Below are 6,000 nucleotides of genomic sequence, written 5' to 3'. Positions count from 1 at the left end.
TGGTAGAGTGGCCAGACGGAAGCCACTCCTCAGTAAAAGGCACATGACAGCCCACTTGGAGTTTGCCAAAAGGCACCTAAAGGACTCTCAAGCCATGAGAAACAAGATTCTTTGGCCTGAATGTCAAGCAATATGTCTGGAGGGAACCTGGCACCATCCCTACGGTGAAGCAAGGTGGTGGCAGCATCATGCTGTGGGGATGTTTTTCAGCAGTTTTGATAACCATGCACATTTTTGTAGTCTTGCATGATGTACCCCTTCCCTTTTTCCACATTTTGTTACGTTACAGTCTTATTCTAAAATGGATTTAAAAAATGTTTTTCTTATCAATCTACACACAATACCCCATAATGACAAAGCAAAAACACTTTTTAAAATGTTTCGCAAATGTATTAAAAATACCTGATTTACATAAGTATTCAGACTCTTCACTATGAGGCTAAGGTGCATCCTGTTTCCAGGATGCACCTGGAATTAGGATTTTAAAATATGAGAGTAAATAGAGCTTAAAATATTGGTAAACATCACCTTGTCTGAGAGAGATTTACATGGTTATCAAAAATTCACACCAGGGTAAGCCTACAGAACACACAGCCCTTATTTGAAGTGTTTCTAAAATTCCCCATGATAAAAATTTACGCTGAAAAAACGATTGGAACTATTTCCCTTTTTAACGCAGGATTCGATGGGTATTATGACACCACCACTGTGGGGCTCTATTTGGTTTGTCATTCTATCATTTTTCATGGAATTTTTGTGGTAATTGAATGTAATTGATTCAGGAATTTATAGGAATTATTTTCCCGTGTATTCTCAAAATTAAAAAGCTTCCTCAGTTCTATACACCTGTATCTAGGTGTACGGTTAGTCCTGCCATTTTTTCCCTTTTCCCCGTAACTTTTTTATTTTTGTGTCACAAAATTAATATAACCTGACTGACAACATACTACCGCACAGTAGGTGGCGGCATGCTCAAACAAAATGAGCGAACGCCATGATACCAAAGAAGAAGACGTTGGCGGGCGCAGCAATGTAATTGATCCAATTTCCAGATGGCTGTAACATTATATGCCATGTAGTTTACATCAGTGTTTCAAACAAATTGTAGGCTACTTAAATTTAACATCCGGATGACAAATGCGTAGGATTTTGAAGTGGCTTTCTTTAATCTGTAAACAAACCAAAAAGTCCCCACCTGGTTTTGGTAAGTTTTTATCAAAGAAGCCAATATGGCCATATGTCTGAGGTGAGTTTGTTTATCCGCAAATATATAGGTTACCACTTATTTTCAGGTGAAATGGTTTGCTGTTTTCAATCAGCATTGTTCCGTCAAGTTTCTTTCTATAATATGTTTCCTCAAATGTAATTCCTGCACTTCACGTCAGTCAGCGTTCTCATTAACAGTTGGCCGGTGGGTGGCGCCTATATTCCTTTGTTTCTGCCTCTGTTAACTGAAGGAGGAATAATTGTCTGGACTGGATGGATAACAGAAGGCAGGAAGGGGCGCGGCCACGCGTGTCTCAAACGTCAAGTACTACCTACCAACATGTTAATTCCAAACGAATGGAATGATGAGAGATGAATTACATTACATTCCCGTCCCATATTTGGACCTGCTCATCATCATCAGCCTCAGTAGTCACTGGCTAGATATTCAGTCAGCTTTATAAACAAGTGGTTAGGATTAGGAGGGGGCACATTGGAGCTCTTTTCCCTTTTGAGCCTTAAACCCTCTTTGTCTGTTCCTATGGGACACTTCACAATCACATCATGTTCCTAATTATGCTAAATAGGACCTTGGGCCTTGATCCTTTGTCCCTTGTGGTCCTGTATCTTTTGGACCCACCCAAAGGGAGGATGCTGCACAAGACAAAGTTAGCACATCGTCTGCCAATGTAGTCCTACTGTACTCTGCTGATACATTTTGTAAATCAGGAGCAGAAGAGTAGAGCATCTGAAGTGAAGCCTGCCATTCTTCCCCCGAGGGTAAAGGATTTACAGTCAATACTAGTCGGACAATGCATCAAACGCCATTCATACACCATGCAGTATAAACCACCCTAGCATACACTCAACTTTAATACAATGTAGGCTAATGTATATTTAATAAGTTACATTATTAAAAAAAAAAAACTTTGTAGAGATTGATCTGGGTCACAAAACCACATTTGATTAAAAAGGTTTGCGAGATGGATATGTTTGCAGCTTTGGTTGCTCAATAGTACATTCACAATTCACACTCAATAAACTGAGGCAGATAGATGGGCTACACCAAAGCAAACAGCCTACAGCAACCTGTTTCAACTGCATGTCAAAAAAATGATTCTCTATAGCTGTTTGTTCATTTTTCAAGCTAACAAAATAAACCTAGGTGGAATTATGAAATAGACTAGGATATGCCATGCAGGATATGCCTTGCAGTGAGAAATGTAACAAGTGATACTACTGTTAAGGGTAACATCAAATGATACTGTAATCATGATTCGGGTGAATATTCCATACTATGTGATTGCTATTTTCAGGTTTACTGTGGCCTTAGAAGATACGAACAACATGTACAGTAGATTTCCCAGCATTCTCTACAGGTCGCTTATTAACGATTTGATGACTTAACAGCCCATTGTTCATGCTGTATTCTCCATAGTGCAAAGGCTGTTCATTTTGTTGAAAGAGTTGACACGGTGGCCAGTGTCTGACAGAGCGTTTTAAGAATGATACAAGGACAAAGCAAGAGCAGGTGTGAGTACAGTATACCTGCTGGTCATAGCAACTGTGATATGAAATTAACTGTAAATGTACCATACCCAGCCAAATATAGTCTCTGAATGATTATGCTGTGATATGAGAATTATTGCAGCATTTACTCAAGCCCTTAAATGAGAGGCCATGAAGGAAACGAGATGAGGAAAGGAAGTCATTTTATGTTTCTTTGGTTTTGAAACAGGAATGTTACTGTAGGGGATGTCTTGAATACTTGCCTGTAAACCCTTCAAGTCCCCTCTTCCATTAATTGTTCAAGGCAAAATTCTTAACCCTCATTCTTGTATGTAGTGCCACAGCATTCATTTGTAAAATAAATAAATAAAATAAAAAATTGCTCAACAGAGTGCCTTGGGTTTTTTGCTGCCCTCTTGGAATGCTATAGGGGCATGGAAATAAATAGTGAAAGAGGATGAAAAAGAAAGGGCTGACTGCAGAGTTAACATGCCTTTTGTTTCCTGTTATGTCTCGTAAAGTTGCATCCTGCCTGTTGACTGGAGGAGTGCCTCAGAGAGTTGGAGCATTCACTCCTGGCCCTGGGTTTCAGCGGACCCACTTTGTGTGTTGCTTTTACATCAAGCAACTGCCTTCATCCAAACCCTGAAATGAAGTCCGATCTCTAATTGTTTGCGGCTGTGAGGATACCGGTATCATAATATTTTTTTCAAATGCAAAAATGAGAGCACGAAGCAGACAAGTCTTTGGTCCTTTAAAACCTGATATATGTAAAATATAGTTTGGAAAATAAATAAATGTGATTCTGGATGACATAATGTTTGTTTCCAAAATTAGGGCTGTTTTCCTAAAGAAGTAAAATCCGCTTTGTGTTTGATTTCCTTGCCACAATACTAATGAGTATCGCGATACTGGTATCGTCCCGTTCCTACCATTGTTAACCATAAAATCCTTTGGTTATGTGCTTTGTGTGTGTGTGTGTGTACCAAAATGAATTGAAGCAAACCCAGTGGCTTCTTAGGACTAGTTTTTTTTAGTCCTTTATAGTTCAGGTACAGATGCAGTCCTGTCAAAGACTTGGCTATTTGCTGCTTGTTAGTATAGTCCAATGTCCAGTATAAGAGTTTGAGGTAAATATTTCATTTGGAACAAGCTTGTTGTTTGTTAGGGGCAATGGTGTAAAGTACTTATATAAGAATACTTTAAAGTACTACTTAAGTTGTTTTTTGGGGGTGGTATCTTTACTTTACTATTTAAATAGTACTCAAGTATGACAATTAGGTACTTTTTCCACCACTTGTTAAGGGAATGCCTAAGGAGCAAGAACAGTGAGCGGGAGGGAGAGAGGGAGGGGTAAAATAAGAGGGGGGCACCACTGAACACAGTGAGCTGTTTGTGCTGGTATGTGTGACTCAGAGAGAGAGAGAAGGCCACAGAATTACAGGTCCTTTCCACTGCTAGGGCCTCGCCAGGGTACTCCCTTAGCCACTGGGCCTGTCCAATGCCATGCCCACACTCTCCATCCACGACGCATGCACGCACACACACCCCAGAATAACCATCCTCTCCTGACATTGGACTTGATTGGACCTGTTCTTTCATTAACTCCACCCCGAGGCAATAAATACAAGATCCATCTTCCAGCAGAGATGATAAAGTGACCTGGGAGCTTGAAGATGACCCATGGGAATTACTGTATTGGTGTACTGTGCTGTACCCTTCATTGGAAATATAGGAGTAACACAGACTTTTCTTTGGGATTTTTGGTCTTTAGATTTTTTTTAAATGGTGCAAGCGCAATCTTTTTTTGTGAGCTGACAGTAAGGTGATGATTTGCAATTACAGACTAATTTGTACAGCTCCGTACAGTTAAAGAATGGATCAGGGCGGATTTTCCATCCAACCATTTTTCTCTGTCTGTTTGCACTTGAAAGTGGAGCTTTCACTGACAGGCCACACGTGCAAGCAGTTGGGATCACTGTGTCTGTGAGCCCACTGTGAATGAAAGAGAAAGGAAAAGAGAGTAAGATCGAGACACCAGGGAGCTGAGTAGTTGCTGTGCTGTGTGTGGGCTCTGTCTGTACTAGTCCAGCCTGGCTCCTCCCTGTCCCTACCTCTCCCTCCTTCCTGCTGTCTTTCTCTCTTCAGCGATACATGTGCAGGGAGAGACTGTGACGCAGCCATTCCAGAGCGTGAGCCAAAGGCACACAGACAGCACTGATCCTCCTCCCTATACTCCACAGGGGCACCCCAGACCCAGAGAAGAACACCTATCTACAACACACAGCGGCAGCTGAACTTCCAGAGAGGTCCGGCTGTGCAGACACACGCACTGCTCCACCAGGAGGCTTCCACTCACAACCTCACACTCTCACTAAGGTAAGATAAAGACGTTTTGGCTCTGGTTGCACTTTGACTGACTGTTGTGAATGTCAGCCCACACTAACAGAGATGTGAGAGTAGGTTCCTGCTTGTACTTTGATCTTGACGGCTACAGTGTACAGTTCAAATTTCATTTCATTCCAATTTCACTTTCGTTGTTGACCAGTTGAGGGCGTGGGATAACAACTCGGCTGTGACCTTTTAAAGTATATGTCATTCAGTGTAAGTTACTTTAATGTATGGTTATTGGGGAAAGTAATGTAGTAGTTACTCTTTCCAAAAGTACCTCGTTATCTATGGAAAGGGCTTGACACATACATTATATGGAGTGTTCACATTTACATGTTCACATTTATCAGTTACTTATTTATCATATGTACTGTTTTATTGCACAAGTAATGAAATAGATGTCATCTATCCGTTATTGAGTGATTCCTCACGGAACCCAGTCTAAAAAGACCATGATTATCACAAAATGTAATCCATACAATAGTCCTTTGGACGAAGGGTTGTTGACCCACACAGATTTTACAAAACAGTAGGAACACCTGCTCTTTCCATGACAGACTGACCAGGTGACAGCTATGATCCCTTATTGATGTCACATGTTAAATCTTCAATCAGTGTAGTTGAAGGGGAGGAGACTAGTTAGAAGGATTTTTAAGCCTCGTGACAATTGAATGGGCAAGACAAAATATTTAAGTTCCTTTGAACAGGGTATGGTAGTAGGTGCCAGGCGCACCGGTTTTGAGTGTGTTAAACTGCAACGCTGCTGGGTTTTTCACGCTCAAGTTTTCTAAGTGTATCAAGAACGGCCCACCACCCAAAGGACATCCAGCTAACTTCACACAACTGTGGGTAGCATTGGAGTCGACATGGGCCTAGCATCCCTGTGGAACATTT

General features: G+C 41.1%; 1 protein-coding gene across 2 annotated transcripts in view; it reads left to right on the top strand.

Annotated features, from left to right (window-relative positions):
• The first annotated feature begins 1,000 nt into the window (after positions 1-1,000).
• Positions 1,001-6,000, top strand: part of LOC110514890 (lamin-A) — a 27,538-nt gene continuing 22,538 nt past the window's right edge. Inside the window, exons 1-2 of one of the 2 annotated variants that reach the window (XM_021594042.2) lie at positions 1,001-1,204; positions 4,959-5,094. The gene's annotated coding sequence lies outside the window, so the exon portion shown is untranslated. Of the gene's footprint in view, positions 1,205-4,819; positions 5,095-6,000 lie in introns of those variants that run through there. The other variant, XM_021594039.2, reaches the window with a different exon arrangement.

This window comes from Oncorhynchus mykiss, chromosome 3 (assembly GCF_013265735.2).
Source record: "Oncorhynchus mykiss isolate Arlee chromosome 3, USDA_OmykA_1.1, whole genome shotgun sequence".
Lineage (NCBI taxonomy): Eukaryota > Metazoa > Chordata > Actinopteri > Salmoniformes > Salmonidae > Oncorhynchus > Oncorhynchus mykiss.
The sequence above is the reverse complement of the archived record's forward strand: the minus strand, read 5'-3'. Positions and strand labels throughout refer to the sequence as shown.